Below are 18,085 nucleotides of genomic sequence, written 5' to 3'. Positions count from 1 at the left end.
TGGAGCTTTTCTAGAGGACTCACTTGACAGTTTGGTAAATAAGAAGCCATTAATTGTTCAACATGTAGTTATTAATGACTTACACATAAATTAAGCAAGGGGTAATATAATTTGGCCTAGAACATTTTATTACCTATTTTTTTTCCACATGAAGAATTTGAAGTTTTCAATTATTCTCAGGCTCACAGAAGTATTTTATTCTGACTCATTCACTCTAAAATGGGAAAACTAAGGTTCAGAGAGAGGTTAAATAACTTAACACCACATGGATACAAGCATGGTTAGTGGAATCATTGTTTGAACCTCAGTATATTGATATGTGCACCACACAATATTACATTGATCTTCCATAAATGTACCCACTGAGAAATACTGATAACAATTTTTAATAAATCATATATATTCATAAATAACAGAGTTAGTAAATGGAGCTCATTAAGGCAGGATTATACATATATTCTCCCAGTAGGGTATTCACCCCTGCCAGACAGATTAAACAAAGAGTTTTGCACAATCCCAATTCTCTGTTGATTCTATTGTTTTTTTTTTCATGTAATGACATGATTTACAAGCTAATGCTTGCTTTCACTAAGTGAGAAAAAGTGAATGAATATTCTGTTAAGCTGAATAGAAACATGAGATAGCTAAAATGCCCCCAAAGAAACATTGTCAATATTTACATATAAAACATATTAAGGCTAACACACATCTGGACTGAAATGTGGCTGAATCTTCTAAGCAACTTTGAAAAACCTTGCCACAATAATTATGTGGTAACAAATGTGAGAACACATTGATTTAAAAAAAAAGTTTGATTAATTGACTGCTTTTAACTGTGATTTATTTATTGTACCTCTAAATGCCCAATTTGTTGTTTATTTTTGTGTTTCCAGTTGGTAGGAAAAACATTTTAAACAGTGAAAAGAGAACTGGTGCTAATTTCTTTTATCCACATAAAATCTGTACTATTTGGAGATAGCAAACTATGCTAGTAGTAGTAGCAACAATTAGTATATGGAAAATAATAATTATGTAGTTTATGTTTGGTAACATATATATATATTCTTTAAACAAACTTTGATCAAGTGACTACCATATTCAAGCTATTTTTTTCTCTCATGATTTCATACCATATCTTTTTCTCAAATGTTTATACAAATCCAGGAAGATAAGAAGTTTGCTCAAGGTCAGAAAAATACTATGTAAGGGACAGTGCTGGGTTTTGAACGCAGGTCTCTGTGACTCTAAAAACAATGTTTGTTTAATATGCAACTATATTTTAGCCTTACGCTAATCCTGAGTGGTAATTAGGTCAGATATTACTATTATTTTCATATTATATATTTATTAGGCAGGGTCATCCAGAGAAACACAACCAACAGAGTGTACGTGTATCTATCTATCTATCTATCTACCTACCTATCTGACACCAAAAGAGAAAGACAGTTTATTAATTTTAAAGAATTGACTCATATGACTGTGAGGCAGACTGGAATCTGTAGGGTAAGCATCAGGCTGGAGATTCAGGTAACAGCAATGTTGTAGTTTTGACTTTGAAGGCTGGAAACTCAGGCAGAATTTTTATGCTGCAGTCTGGGAGCAAAATTCTTTCTTTTTCTGGAAACCCCAGTTTTTGCTCTTTAAGGACTTTAATTGATGAAGCCCACCCACATGATGAAGGGTAATTGGCTTTACTTAAAGTCCACTGATCACAGATTTTAATAACATTGAAAAAGTACTTTTAAAGAAACACCTAGTCTAGTGTTTCATCAAATAACTGGTTACCATAACCTAGCCAAGTTGATATATAAAATTAACCATCACAATATGAGAATCTCAAATTTTTTAGTAGGAAGCTATTGTAGGCAGCCTCTAAGATGGCCTCCAAAGATTCCTGCCTCCTGCTCTTCATGCCCCGGTGTAATCCCCTTCCCTTTTGTGTGGGCTGGACCTACTTACTAACTTCTAATCAATAAAAATCTCACGGTTGTAATCCCAGCACTTTGGGAGGCCGAGGCTGGCGGATCACGAGGTTAGGAGATCGAGACCACGGTGAAACCCCGTCTCTACTAAAAATACAAAAAAAAAAAAAAAAAAAAAAATTAGCCGGGCGTGGTGGCGGGCGCCTGTAGTCCCAGCTACTCGGAGAGGCTGAGGCAAGAGAATGGCGTGAACCTGGGAGGCGGAGCTTGCAGTGAGCAGAGATCGCGCCACTGCACTCCAGCCTGGGTGACAGAGCGAGACTCTGTCTCAAAAAAAAAAAAAAAAAAAAAATCTATAAAAGTAATGGAACGGCTCTTCAGACATTAGGTTACATAAGATGTGGCTTCCATCTTTTGTGTTCTCTCTTCTCTTGCAGGTTGATTCTAAGGAAGCCAACAGCCGTGTTGTGAGTACCCAATGGATAGTCTATTGTGGCAGAAAACTGACGTCTCCAGCCAACAGCACTGAGGCCCTGAGACCTGCCAACAGTCATGTGAGTGAGCTTGGGAGTGAGTCATCCCTTATTCAGGCCTTGGGTTGACACGTCCCTAATATAAAATTTGATTGCAGTCTTGAGAGAGACTCTGCATCAAAGGCAGTCTTCTAAGCCACACCTGAATCCCTAAACCACAGAAACAATGAGATATTATATTTTCACTGTTTTAAAATTACTAAATTTAGGGGTAATTTGTCACTTAGCCACAGATAATCAACACTAGAGCCATTATTATCTGGCCTTTAAACTAGCCACACGTCTGAGATGAATTCTTCTTTCCTTCCACTGAAATTTTGATGAGGAGTTGTTGCTGAATATAGAGATGTCATTGAGAAATAGATGATAAAGTGTCTTGCCTTGTTGGGTTTTAACCAGAGATTAAGTCCAGGGCACTTGATAGATACTCAACAAGTATTTTTTAAAGAGTTGAAACAAGAGTCAACCAGAGTTAGTAAGAAAATACATGAGAACCCTAGTAAACACCTTTTCTGAATACCTGCTCACAATTTTTTCTGTTCATTTTTTTTGCTCCTGTTGAAGCAATCTGTGTACTCCAAAATACAATCAGAAATCAAAATCAGCTCCTTATTAAAAAACAGCTTTTTTAACATATGCTTTAAAAATTCTCCCATGCATGCTGTAACTTAATTGGAGAATATTTTAGTTAGATTACTTTTCACAACCAAATGATTTGATCAAGGGGTGAACATGCCATTTGAGACTACCCTTGTCTCAGGTGTACTCTGAGCCCATTTATATGAGCAAAATTTATGAAAAATATATATGCATGGTTCTTGGGCTTGATTTTGGCAATCAGCTGGTAAAATTTAGATGCACAGAACTGCAGCAGTAGCTTTCAGCAATGGCCCACAGATGGAGCTACTGGATTTGGAAAATTAAATTGGCCTTGGGACATTCTGCATTCGTGTAAAAGTATGCAAAGTTTACAAATGATCCAACTTCCAGATTATCTCCGGTTTCCTTATAATAGGACAAACCAACTTATAAACTTTCCTATGATAAAATCTGCAGCAGCTAAATAGCAAATGGCCTCAGGATCTTTTTTTAGCAAATTCAAAGATTATATAAAATATTGTTTTCTATCTATTGGGACAAGTGGTCCAATTATGGTTACTGATATCCAGGAAGCTCATGACTTTTGACAGCATCCTAGCTGTAAGGTCACCAAAATTCAGTGTTATGATAAAGTGACGTGTCTAGGCCATTTTTAGGTATATTACAAGTACACTTGTCCTCCATCACAGTTAAATACTAACATCCGCACATAACTTACTTGTCTTAAATTATTTAAGGATAATGTTAAATGCATTCCTATATTGGTGGTACATTTTGCTATACTTTTTAGAGATGAGGAGAAATGCTTGAAATTAGATCTGAGAATTGAATGACTCTCTCAGTCTAGGTTAACTATATCCATAGTTGTACTATTAATATATATTATGCTCATTAATACATTGATTCAATTATTTGACAAATATTTATTGAGTACCTGCAGTAAATTGGACAGTATTCTTGGTGCTGGACATACAATGGTTAACAAGACACACAAGATCTTTGATTTTTATGAAGCTTACTTTCTAGAAGAAAGAATCTGGCATTGAAAAAACAAGAAAAAAACAAAAACAAAGGACTATAAATCATGCTGCTATAAAGACACATGCACACGTATGTTTATTGCGGCACTATTCACAATAGCAAAGAGTTGGAAACAACCCAAATGTCCAACAACGATAGACTGGATTAAGAAAATGTGGCACATATACACCATGGAATACTATGCAGCCATAAAAAATGATGAGTTCGTGTCCTTTGTAGGGACATGGATGAAACTGGAAAACATCATTCTCAGTAAACTATCACAAGGACAAAAAACCAAACACCGCATGTTCTCACTCATAGGTGGGAATTGAACAATGAGAACTCATGGACACAGGAAGGGGAACATCATGCTCCGTGGACTGTTGTGGGGTGGGGGGAGGGGGGAGGGACAGCATTAGGAGATACACCTAATGCTAAATGACGAGTTAATGGGTGCAGGAAATCAACATGACACATGGATACATATGTAACAAACCTGCACATTGTGCACATGTACCCTAAATCCCTAAAGTATAATAAAAAATAAAAAAAAAAAAAAAAAAATAAAAACAGAAAAACAAAAAAAACAAAAAAAACAATTTCAGTTATTTATGTGGTGTGAGTTTCCCATTGCTGCTGTAACAAATTATTACAAACTCTGGGCCCACAGCTCTACTCTCTGAACTTTGTGGATTTGCCCTTAGGGATCATGGCTCTGACTTCTGAATAATACTTTCTTTTTGATGAAGGGTAAGAAATGTTTGCATATGAGTAGTCTTATCAGCCTGTTTTATGCCTGTAGAATTGTAGGAGTCCAATACTTTTCTTTTATTTCATCTTTTCTTTGTCCCTTTCAGTCCAAGATGGCAATATTTTTGCTAGCATGACATTCTCGAAACCTCACAAGTTTCTCACGTGTGTCTCAGGGATTTACTCCATTAGATAAGGTGCTCCTTCGCAAATCTTCTGGAAAATTCCAACTCTATTTTTGGTTTATGATTAGATGGCTGAGAGAATCCATGAGTTGCATGCCTAATCTCTTCACAGAGCCTTCTGTGTGATTGAATCTCTGATCTTTGATCCTTCTGAGGCACTAACAATAGGTGGTCCAGCCCCATCCTTGATTATCTCCTACAGCATGTTTCCCTGACAACAAATCTCCTGAATTAGTGTCTTTTGCAGTCTTTTGAGAATTTCCCAAATCAATAGGTGCTGGTTCTTTTTTGTTCAATACTTCTTCCCTCAATTTATTTCTTTCTTGTCACATTTTACTATAAGCAGCAAGAAGAAATCAGACTGCAACTCCAGGCTGCCCCTTCGATATTTTACTTAGAAATCTCCTCAGATAAATATTCAGATTTATTGCTTATAAGCTCTACTTGCCATATAATTGTAAGACACAATTCTTCTAAATTGTTTCCACTTTATAGCAAGGATCCCTAATTCCTCCAGTGGTCTTTTTTGCTCTTTTAATTCTTCATATTGACATTTTATTAGAGTTTAGTTAAGTTTGATAAGCATTGAGCAGTTGCTTTGTGCTAGGCAATGTAGTAGAAATGATATGGGTATGAAAAAGACCATGTCCCTATCCTCAGTAAGTTCATAGTCTAGTGCAAGAGATGTTGTGAATTTTATATATAAAAGTAATGACATATATATATATATATATATTCCATATGTATTCCATATGTATTCCATTATGTTCCATATTCCATAGGCATTCCATATATAGTTATTCCATATATTCCATATGTAGTGACTTTTATATATATGGATTCCATATATATGGAATATATGGTCATTATATAGATTCCATATATATTCCCATATATATATTCCATATATATGGAATATATGGTCATTATATAGTCCATATATATTCCTATATATATTCCATATATATTCATATACATGTGTATATATATATATGTGGAATATATATATATGTGTGTATATATATGTGTCTGGAATATATATATATATGTATGTGGAATATATATACATATATATTCCATAGCTGGAAGACTGAGGAAAGCCTTTAGCTTTCCTCAGTAAAAGAGGATGTGTTCATAACTCTTTTTTATTATGTCTGAATAAGTCTTTTTTTAAAATTATACTTTAAGTTCTGGGATACATGTGCAGAACATGCAGGTTTGTTACATAGGTATACATGTGCCATGGTGGTTTGCTGCACCCATCAACCCATCATCTACATTAGGTATTTCTCGTAATGCTATCGCTCCCCTATCCCCCAACCCTCTGACAGGCCTTGGCGTGTGATGTTCCCCTCTCTGTGTCCATGTGTTCTCAGTGTTCACCTCATACTAATGAGTGAGAACATGTGGTGTTTGCTTTTCTGTTCTCTGTTAGTTTGCTGAGAATGATGGTTTCCAGCTTCATCGATGCCCCTGTAAAGGACATGAACTCATCCTTTTTTATGGCTGCATAGTATTCCATGGTGTATATGTGCCACATTTTTTCAAATCTCTCTCTATGCAAAAAGAACAAAGCTGGAGGCATCATGCTACCTGACTTCAAACTGTACCACAAGGCTACAGTAACCAAAACAGCATGGTACTGGTACCAAAATAGGTATATAGACCAATGGAACAGAACAGAGGCCTCAGAAATAACGCCACACATCTACAGCCATCTGATCTTTGGCAAACCTGACAAAAACAAGAAATGGGGAAAGGATTCCCTATTTAATAAATGGTGTTGGGAAAACTGGCTAGTCATATGCAGAAAACTGAAACTGGACCCCTTCCTTACACTTTATACAAAAATTAACTCAAGATGGAATAAATACCTAAACTGAAGACCTAAAACCGTAAAAACTCTAGAAGAAAACCTAGGCAATACCATTCAGGACATAGGCATGGGCAAAGACTTTATGACTAAAACACCAAAAGCAATGCCAACAAAAGCCAAAATTGACAAATGGGATCTAATTAAACTAAAGAGCTTCCACACAGCAAAAGAAACTATCATCAGAGTGAACAGGCAACCTACAGAATGGGAGAAAAATTTTGCAATCTATCCATCTGACAAAGGGCTAATATCCAGAATCTACAAATAACTTAAACAAATTTACAAGAAAAAAACAAACAACCCCATCAAAAAGTGGGCAAATGATATGAACAGACACTTCTCAAAAGAAGACATTTATGTGGCCAACAAACATATGAAAATAAGCTCATCATCACTGGTCATTAGAGAAATGGAAATCAATGAGATACCATCTCACACCAGTTAGAATGGTGATCATTAAAAAGTCAGGAAACAACAGATGCTGGAGAGGATGTGGAGAAACAGGAATACTTTTACACTGTTGGTGGGAGTGTAAATTAGTTCAATCATTGTGGAAAACAGTGTGGTGATTCCTCAAGGATCTAGATCTAGAAATACCATTTGACTCGGCAATCCCATTACTGGGTATATACCGAAAGGATAATAAGTCATTATACTATAAAGACACATGCACACGTAAGTTTATTGCAGCACTATTCACAATAGCAACGACTTGGAACCAACCCAAATGCCCATCAATGATAGATGAGATGTAATGACTATTAAGTTAGCAGGATGAAACTATTACTACCATAAATAATGTTATATCCTGTAATAGAAATATGCCCAAGAAGTTAATAAAGGGCAAAGATGGGACACCTAATATAACCTCTAGGGGTAGGGAAAGTTTGAACAGGTTTCTTTCTTAGATATTATGCCTTTTCTGAGTCTTAAAAGATAAGTACGTTTGGTTAAGTAAAGAAAGAGTATGAGTGAGCATTCTAAAGAGACAGCACCATAAAAAAATAATGGAGGCATGAAAGTTGGTGTTATAATCAAAAACCTCTAAGAAATTCAGTTCCTGTACTTTGAATTTTTCATAAATTTAACGTTCCTTTATCAATACTTGTTGTGAAGCATGAATGTCCCAGGCAAGGGCACTATAGTAGTGAGTCAAGGCTCCCATCCAAGGTAGAATGTGAATTGTGGCCACAAGAAAAATAAGGCTGTATGTAGTTGGGGAAACAGTGCTTAATGTAAGGCGAGCAAACAGACTTGAATCTTAGAGAACTGGATGAAGTGATTGGTACAAGTCTGACCAAGTGGTTCAGATGTGAGGCTGTTGGGTGGTCCCTGTCATGAGTGCTTGGCTCAGAGTTGGGACAAGGGTTTTATGACAAGTAGAATCAGATAAAGGAAGAATACTTTTTATTTCTGCTCTTGAACTCTTCAAAAGAAAACAAGGAAATGATTTATAAATCAAAACTAGGATGCCAGGTCTGACATCAGTTAATGTGTCATGTGCTAAGAAGTTCCCCTGGTAGATAAACACCAAGCTGATTCAAAGAGTGATCTTGGATAATAAGAGACAGGTAATGACAGGAACATATGCCTTCCCAGATGCAAAAGATATTAAGCAGGGATCAGGAGAGAATAAGTTACATGCATAAAGTCTCTGTCCTTCTCTCCTTAGGAATTGTCGGGAGGATATGCTGGTAAATTTCATACGGCTGAAGAACTTGAGTTTTGAAGGGAGGAGGAGTAAAGCATGAATTTAGTACCAACCAGATGCTAAGCATATAACATTTGCATACTTTGGGTAAAACCTCATAATCGTCCTGTGAAACTAGTTATATCCTGATGGAAAAAAGGGACATCCAGAGTGGTTGAGTGCCTGGTTTGAGGTTCATCACGGGCACATAAATGTGAGTCTGCTTAGCTATAAATAGTATATTCTTCCCACTCTGCTACACTGTCCACTGAAATTATAGATCTTAGTTAAAAGAAATTCAGACAGATGACAGGAAAATGCACGTTCAGAGTGGGGACAGTGGGTATAAGAATGTAGAAGTGACCTGAGAATTCAGTATAATAGCATTCTGTTCCTGGTTCTGTCACTGACCCGGAGACAGTGATACATTATTCCCCGCTCTCTGGGCCTAAGTTTAAATGAGGTATTTGGATAAGAAAAAATGCCAAAATTTTTTTAGCTGAGGTAGTCTAGGCTTTGATGGTAATTTTTTAGGTTGGTAATAAAAAGTTAAATTTTGCTGTGAGAGATTTTTTTTTAAGTCATATTAGACTTCTGATGCATCATTCATTCATTATGCTATAACTGGGTGCTCAAAAGGCCCCATTGTCTGCACCTTTCCAGCCCTACCACTCACTTTCTATGTGACCTTTTTTCTTCATATTTCAGTGTGGATTACAAAAAAATGCACTTCATAGAGTTTTTGCGATGAAATAAATTGATGTGGGTAAAGTGCTTATACCAAAGTCTGGCACATACAAATAGTTTGATAAATGTAATATTATGCATAATATATGATTATTATTCTGACTACATGTCTACTCATTTACAACAATCTCTCTTCTCCTGGATCAAAATTTTCTCATTATACATACTTCATCAACTAGGCCTTGCTGTTTACTAGCTCATTAAAGATAAAACATTAATCATTGATAGTGATAACAAATTACCATGCTTCCCCTCTGAGGGAAAATGTTCACATTTTGATAGGATCTTCCGATGCCTGGACACAGAAAGAGCAGTGGAAGGGGTCGTTTCATAAGCAAAGACAAAGAGTGGGACACTGTGAGTCCTTTGAATCTTGTTTTTACCTTTCAGCACAAGCATGACTTTTGAATTATGGAATAGAAAGAATACTTCAGTGGTCCAGGTAGAGGTTCTCATAAAGGAGCCCTAGAGATGTTTAGCACGTTTTTATCTAATAGAGGCAGAAACTCTTTCTGATGAGATGTGAAACAACTTTGTTTTCTTTTTGCAATCCTTGATTTGTTTGAACAGCTAAAATGGTTTTTTGTTTGTTTTTAAACTCTGCCTGGAAGGTATATGTTGTTAGGTTCATTCCCTAATCTGCAATCTGAGGCATGATCATCTGTGTATCCTTGGACTAAGTCCATATGGAGGGCTGGATACCTGAGATTAGGCAGAAACAGCAATTAAGGGACTGATAAATAATACTGGTTCATGTAACCAGGAGATAAATGACCCTGAGGTTTTCCTAGAAAAAGGCAGTTTTGAATGGCAGCCTTTGCTTTTTGGAGCCTGTTCAAAGATCATCCACTGACCTAGGCTAGGAAAGTGGGGGATGCCAGAGTCTGTGTGTTCAGTTATCTTAAGTACCTGAAGCAGGTGTCCTATGTTGGCAGGAGTAGGTCGGTTCTTAGGATTATAGGAAAGGGTGCGGAGCTTTGTTTGATGCACTCAATTCATTCCTGGCAATTTTATAGAGTTTCTATCACCATACAGGGCACCTCCAGGCTCTCTATAAAATAAATGGCCCATCAGAAGTCATTGGATACATTGTGTAATAAAGTTTGTCATGTGCCAAGAGTGTTTCAGGGTGGAGTGAGTACAGTGTTCATTTTTACTGGAATTGACTTGATCACCTTTGTAACTAGAGAGAATGAACCCAGTAGAAAGGGGACTATATAGAGTTAGAAGCCAATAAAGCATTATTCTAGAGGAAGGCAGCAGTGAACAGATTTTGCTTTTGAAGAAAAAATATCTCATTGACTGAAAAGAAGGAGATGAGGATGGTGGTGGTTGTAGAGATCAAAACCATGGATGTAGAAATCAAATGGATGTAGAGATTAAAACCATGCAAATATTTTACATAATTAAAACAAAATTAAGTTAGAAGAAGCATTGAAGCAATCCTCAAAACTGCAAAACTGAACTTAAATATCAGGTTGGTTGCACGACCATATACAAAAAAAGTTAAATAACTTTAAATATGTTGATACATGCTAAGGATTAAAAAAAATCACTAAGACACCAAACTGGCTTTTTTGCAGTTTTATTATTGGCAATAACACAATAAGTGGTAAGTAATTTTGTTCCTACCTTAGCAACCAAGGTTTTCAGCATAAGAGAAAAAATACAAACATAGAAAATCAGATAATTAAATATTTACTATGATTTTATATTTGAATTGGAAATATCAGCACAAATTTGTTGTTTAGTTTTCTCTTAAAAATGCTTATTTCATAACTTTGCTAAAATTGACTTATAAGCAATGGAAAATTCAGTAGCAATAGTTACATCTTGTGTATGTTTTTGATCTCTGAATGTTATTTTCCATGCAAGGAAACTAGAAGCTAGGACTTCAGTCTGAGACAGGAAATGTATGTAATGAGCCTGGAATATCTTATTGTTTCAGAAAGCAGAGAAGCTCTCAGAAAGTCTCAAGGATTTTTGAAAATGATCTAGGATTCATATAAAGGGCTCCTGCTAGCTAAAATGGAATAATTTGAACACGAAAGAGAATAATGACAATGGATTGAAACATAACAACCTAGATAAATCTGTGAGTAACAAAACTCACAAAAAATCCCACAAAATATTTTGTTATATTTGGAGGTTATTTTGACACCAACTTATTAGTCTGAAAATCAATAAAATAATGAATCAGGTATTTGTGTTAACTTCATGAATTTTATTTCAGGGCAATGAAATGGTGAGAAGGCAGCGTTCTTATTTGTAGAAGAATTGCAGTTAATAAACACAGAAGGAATGATGGATTTAGAAAATTACTATTTGAGATCCCTAATGGGGAAAAATAGTTTATGCAAAGATTATCAATGGGTATTAAAACTAATAGGTGAAGAAAATGGATGGATTACACTGAAGACACTTGAGCCTAATAATCAATCTAAACACTTCTAAACTAAAAGTAGGGCAATCAACCATGATGTGTTTCCTAATAAGATATAATAGAAGGTGTATAGGTATACAGTTTCATCATTGAGGTATAAGGTATTCTTGCAAAAACAAAACAAGACAAAAATGAACAAACAAACAAAGCCCTGAGTGCAGTCAAGCACATAGATGTAATTACTGATGTTCTAGAAATGTGGGAGGTAAAAGAAAAAAGCTAAATACCATGGGAAAAATGATCAGTTAAATAAAAAATGTGGGACATTATACAGGACAAATGACCATTTCCTTTAAAAAAATGGCAGCACAAGGATAGATTTTAGTAGGGATCCACAGTGGAAAAGTCTAGGAGTATAAGAAAATGTAGGTGCATATATGAAGACAGTAGATATAAACTTTATGCAGACCAGGATCAATAGCAAAGAAATAAGGTCTGGGAAGAAATAAACAGGTAGAAAGGCAGGGGAGGGAGTATGTAGGAAAACAGCGTGTTACATGGCAAGAGTGACGTCGTTTTGAAGCAAAGATGCCATGATTACTGATGTTTGACCTTCATACACCAAAGTGTTCTGGAGTTCTTTAAACAATGCCTGAAGCATAGATAACCTTTCATCAATATGCGTACCTATCCTCCTCAGTGGTCATGAGTCTTGGCAAGAAAGTCTGAAGATGAGATCAGCTGCATGGGTTTTACTCGAAAAGCTTGCTATATGAAGAATACTTTTTGAGGAGAGTTGTGGTGATTCACCATCTCACAACCACCTGAGACATTGCTTCTGTTTATAGTTCCCTATTATACATTTCTCTCTACAAAAAGGCATTTGTCATCCTCTTTCTTTGGCCTCTCAGCTCCCTCAGCATTTCAGGGTAGTAGGTTTGCATAGATCTTCTCACCACAGAACAGAATAGAAGTCAAAGTGTTTTAAATCTGTAAATTGCTTTGGGCAGTATGGCCATTTTTATAATATTGTTTCGTCCAACTAATGAGCATGGATTTTTAAAAAATCTTTTTGTTTTGCCTCTGATTTCTTTCAGTGTTGTTTTGTAGTTCTCCTTGTAGAGATTTTTTTACCTCCTTGGTTAGCTGTATTCCTAGATATTTTTTTCTTTGTGGCTGTTGTAAGTGGGATTGTGTTCTTGATTTCACTCTCAACTTGGACGTTGTTGGTTTATATAAATGCTACTGATTTTTGTACAGTTATTTTATATCATGAAACTTTGCTAAAGTCATTTATCAGTTCTAGGAGACTTTTGACAGAGTCTTTAGGATTTCCTAGGTGAAGAATCACATTGTCAGTGAAGAGAGATAGCTTGACTTATTTTCTTTTTTTAAAAAATTTTTTCAGATTTTCTATGTGTACAAACACATCTTCTGGAAATAATATCAATTACATATTTTCTTATTGAAAAATAATGGGTTTTTTGTTTATATTTTACTGGTAAGGCTCTCGAAATTTTTTATTTTGCATTACTCTGGTTCTGCATCTCAAGAGGAAGAGGTTCAATAAAATATAATGTTTTCCGAATAAGTGTATTTGGTGTTTCTATCTGATTTTTTAAAAATTATACTTTAAGTTTTAGGGTACATGTGCACAACGTGCACGTTTGTTACATATGTATACACGTGCCATGTTGGTGTGCTGCACCCATTAACTCATCATTTACATTAGGTATATCTCCTAATGCTATCCATCCCCCCTCCCCCGACCCCGCAACAGGCCCTGGGGTGTGATGTTCCCCTTCCTGTGTCTAAGTGTTCTCATTGTTCAATTCCCACCTATGAGTGAGAACATGCGGTGTTTGGTTTTTAGTCCTTGCGATAGTTTGCTGAGAATGATGGTTTCCAGCTTCATCCATGTCCCTACAAAAGGCATGAACTTATCATTTTTTATGGCTGCATAGTATTCCATGGTGTGTATGTGCCACATTTTCTTAATACAGTCTATCATTGTTGGACATTTGGGTTGGTTCCAAGTCTTTCTATTGTGAATAGTGCTGCAATAAACATATGTCTGCATGTGTCTTTATAGCAGCATGATTTATACTCCTTTGGGTATATACCCAGTAATGGGATGGCTGGGTCAAATGGTATTTCTAGTTTTAGATCCCTGAGGAATTGCCACACAGGCTTCTACAATGGTTGAACTAGTTTACAGTCCCACCAACAGTGTAAAAGTGTTTCTATTTCTCCACATCCTCTCCAGCACCTGTTGTTTCCTGACTTTTAATGATGGTCATTCTAACTGGTGTGAGATGGTATCTCATTGTGGTTTTGATTTGCATTTCTCTGATGGCCAGTGATGATGAGCATTTTTTCATGTGTCTTCTGGCTGCATAAATGTCTTCTTTTGAGAACTGTCTGTTCATATCCTTCACCCACTTTTTGATGGGGTTGTTTGTTTTTTTCTTGTAAATTTCTTTGAATTCTTTGTAGATTCTGGATATTAGCCATTTGTCAGATGAGTAGATTGCAAAAATTTTCTCCCATTCTGTAGGTTACCTGTTCACTCTATGGTAGTTTCTTTTGCTGTTTAGAAGCTCTCTAGTTTAGTTAGATCCCATTTGTCAATTTTGGCTTTTGTTGCCATTGCATTTGTTGTTTTAGACATGAAGTCCTTGCCCATGCCTATGTCCTGAATGGTATTGCCTAGGTTTTCTTCTAGGGTTTTTATGGTTTTAGGTCTAACATTTAAGTCTCTGAGCCATCTTGAATTAATTTTTGTATAAGGTGTAAAGAAGGGGTCAAGTTTCAGCTTTCTACATACGGCTAGCCAGTTTTCCCAGCATCATTTATTAAACAGGGAATCCTTTCCCCATTTCTTGTTTTTGTCAGGTTTGTCAAAGATCAGATAGTTGTAGATGTGTGGCATTATTTCTGAGGGTTCTTTTCTGTTTCATTGGTCTATATCTCTGTTTTGGTACCAGTACCATGCTGTTTTGGTTACTGTAGCCTTGTGGTATAGTTTGAAGTCAGGTAGCGTGATGCCTCCAGCTTTGTTCTTTTGGCTTAGGATTGACTTGGCAATGCGGGCTCTTTTTTGGTTCCATATGAACTTTAAAGTAGTTTTTTCCAATTCTGTGAAGAAAGTCATTGGTAGCTTGATGAGGATGGCATTGAATGTATAAATTACCTTGGGCAGTATGGCCATTTTCACGATACTGATTCTTCCTATCCATGAGCATGGAATGTTCTTCCATTTGTTTGTATCCTCTTTTACTTCGTTGAGCAGTGGTTTTTAGTTCTCCTTGAAGAGGTCCTTCACATCCCTTATAAGTTGGATTCCTAGTTATTTTATTCTCTTTGAAGTAATTGCTAATAGGAATTCATTCATGATTTGGCTCTGTTTGTCTGTTATTGGTGTATAAGAATGCTTGTGATTTTTGTACATTGATTTTGTATCCTGAGACTTTGCTGAAGTTGCTAATCAGCTTAAGGAGATTTTGGGCTGAGACGATGGGGTTTTCTAGATATACAATCATGTCATCTGCAAACAGGGACAATTTGACTTTGTCTTTTCCTAAGTGAATACACTTTATTTTCTTCTCCTGTCTGATTGCCCTGGCCAGAACTTCCAACACTATATTGAAGAGGAGTGGTGAGAGAGGACATCCCTGTCTTGTGCCAGTTTTCAAAGGGAATGCTTCCAGTTTTTGCCCATTCAGTATGATATTGGCTATGGGTTTGTCATAAATAGCTCTTATTATTTTGAGATATGTCCCATCAATACCTAATTTATTGAGAGTTTTTAGCATGAAGGGCTGTTGAATTTTGTCAAAGGCCTTTTCTGCATCTATTGAGATAATCATGTGGTTTTTGTGTTTGATTCTGTTTATATGCTGGATTACATTTATTGATTTGCGTATGTTGAACTAGCCTTGCATCCCAGGGATGAAGCCCACTTGATCATGATCGATAAGCTTTTTGATGTGTTGCTGGATTCGGTTTGCCAGTATTTTACTGAGGATTTTTGCATCAATGTTCATCAGGGATATTGGTCTAAAATTCTCTTTTTTTGTTGTGTCTCTGCCAGGCTTTGGTATCAGGATGATGCTGGCCTCATAAAATGAGTTAGTGAGGATTCCTTCTTTTTCTATTGATTGGAATAGTTTCAGAAGGAATGGTATCAGCTCCTCCTTGTACCTCTGGTAGAATTCGACTGTGAATCCATCTGGTCCTGGACTTTTTTTGGTTGGTAAGCTATTAATTATTGCCACAATTTCAGAGGCTGTTATTGGTCTATTCAGAAATTCAACTTCTTCCTGGTTTAGTCTTGGGAGGGTGTATTTGTCGAGGAATTTATCCATTTCTTCTAGATTTTCTAGTTTATTTGCATAGAGGTGTTTATAGTATTCTCTGATGGTAGTTTGTATTTCTGTAGGATTGGTGTTGATATCCCCTTTATCATTTTTTATTGCATCTATTTGATTCTTCTCTCTTTTCTTCTTTATTAGTCTTGCTAGTGTTCTATCAATTTTGTTGATCTTTTCAAAATACCAGCTCCTGGATTCATTAATTTTTTTTTAGGGTTTTTTGTGTCTTTATGTCCTTCAGTTCTGCTCTGATCTTAGTTATTTCTTGCCTTCTGCTAGCTTTTGAATGTGTTTGCTCTTGCTTCTCTAGTTCTTTTAATTGTGACGTTAGGATGTCAATTTTAAATCTTTCCTTCTTTCTCTTGTGGGCGTTTAGTGCTATAAATTTCCCTCTACACACTGCTTTGAATGTGTCCCAGAGATTCTGGTATGTTGTGTCTTTGTTCTCGTTGGTTTCAAAGAACATCTTTATTTCTGCCTTCATTTTGTTATGTACCCAGTAGTCATTCTGGAGCAGGTTGTTCAGTTTCCATGTAGTTGAGCAGTTTTGAGTGAGTTTCTTAATCCTGAGTTCTAGTTTGATTGCACTGTGGTCTGAGAGACAGTTTGTTATCATTTCTGTTCTTTTACATTTGCTGAGGAGTGCTTTACTTCGAACTATGTGGTCAGTTTTGGAATAAGTGCGGTGTGGTGCTGAGAAGAATGTACATTCTGTTGATTTGGGGTGGAGAGTTTTGTAGATGTCTGTTAGGTCCACTTGGTGCAGAGCTGAGTTTAATTCTGGGATATCCTTGTTAACTTTCTGTCTCTTTGATCTGTCTAATGTTGCCAGTGGGGTGTTAAAGTCTCCCATTATTATTGTGTGGGAGTCTAAGTCTCTTTGTAAGTCTCTAAGGACTTGCTTTATGAATCTGGGTGCACATGTATTGGGTGCATATATATTTAGGATAGTTAGCTCTTCTTGTTGAATTGATCCCTTTACCATTATGTAATGGCCTTCTTTGTCTCTTTTGATCTTTGTTGGTTTAAAGTCTGTTTTATCAGAGACTAGGATTGCAACCCCTGCCTTTTTTTGTTTTCCATTTGCTTGATAGATCTTCCTCCATCCCTTTATTTTGAGCGTATGTGTGTCTCTGCATGTGAGATGGGTTTCCTGAATACAGCACACTGATGGGTCTTGACTCCTTATCCAGTTTGTCAGTCTGTGTCTTTTAATTGGAGCATTTAGCCCATTTACATTTAAGGTTAATATTGTTATGTGTGAATTTGATCCTGTCGTTATGATGTTAGCTGGTTATTTTGCTCTTTGGTTGATGCAGTTTCTTCTTAGCCTCGATGGTCTTTACAATTTGGCATGTTTTTGCCGTGGCTGGTACTGGTTGTTCCTTTCCATGTTTAGTGCTGCCTTCAGGAGCTCTTTTAGGGTAGGCCTGGTGGTGACAAAATCTCTCAGCATTTGCTTGTCTGTAAAGGATTTTATTTCTCCTCCACCTATGAAGCTTAGTTTGGCTGGATATGAAATTCTGGGTTGAAAATTCTTTTCTTTAAGAATGTTGAATATTGGCCCCCACTCTCTTCTGGCTTGTAGAGTTTCTGCTGAGACTTCTGCTGCTAGTCTGATGGGCTTCCCTTTGTGGGTAACCCGACCTTTCTATCTGGCTGCCCTTAACATTTTTTCCTTCATTTCAACTTTGGTGAATCTGACGATTATGTGTCTTGGAGTTGCTCCTCTGGAGGCGTCTCTTTGTGGCGTTCTCTGTATTTCCTGAATTTTAATGTTGGCCTGCCTTGCTGGATTGGGGAAGTTTTCCTCTGCCTTTGTCAAATGCATAGTTTGGGAATATCTTCTCCCATTCTGTAGGTTGTATGTTTGCTCTGTTGATAGTTTCTTTTGCTATGTAGAAGCTCTTTAGTTTAATTAAGTCCCACTTGTCTATTTTTGTTTTGTTTTTGTTGCAATTGCTTTTGGGAACTTAGCGAAAAATTATTTGCCAAGGCTGATG

The 18,085-nt window shown here is 36.4% G+C and overlaps 1 long non-coding RNA gene across 2 annotated transcripts in view; it reads left to right on the top strand.

The window, feature by feature from the left end:
- Positions 1 to 2,347: 2,347 nt before the first annotated feature.
- LOC129484684 (uncharacterized) overlaps positions 2,348 to 18,085 on the top strand; it is a 335,838-nt gene continuing 320,100 nt past the window's right edge. For both annotated transcript variants that reach the window (XR_010121370.1, XR_010121371.1), the window contains exon 1: positions 2,348 to 2,476. This is a non-coding gene — a long non-coding RNA (uncharacterized lncRNA). The remainder of the gene's footprint in view (positions 2,477 to 18,085) is intronic.

This window comes from Symphalangus syndactylus, chromosome 6 (assembly GCF_028878055.3).
Source record: "Symphalangus syndactylus isolate Jambi chromosome 6, NHGRI_mSymSyn1-v2.1_pri, whole genome shotgun sequence".
NCBI lineage: Eukaryota > Metazoa > Chordata > Mammalia > Primates > Hylobatidae > Symphalangus > Symphalangus syndactylus.
The sequence above is the reverse complement of the archived record's forward strand: the minus strand, read 5'-3'. Positions and strand labels throughout refer to the sequence as shown.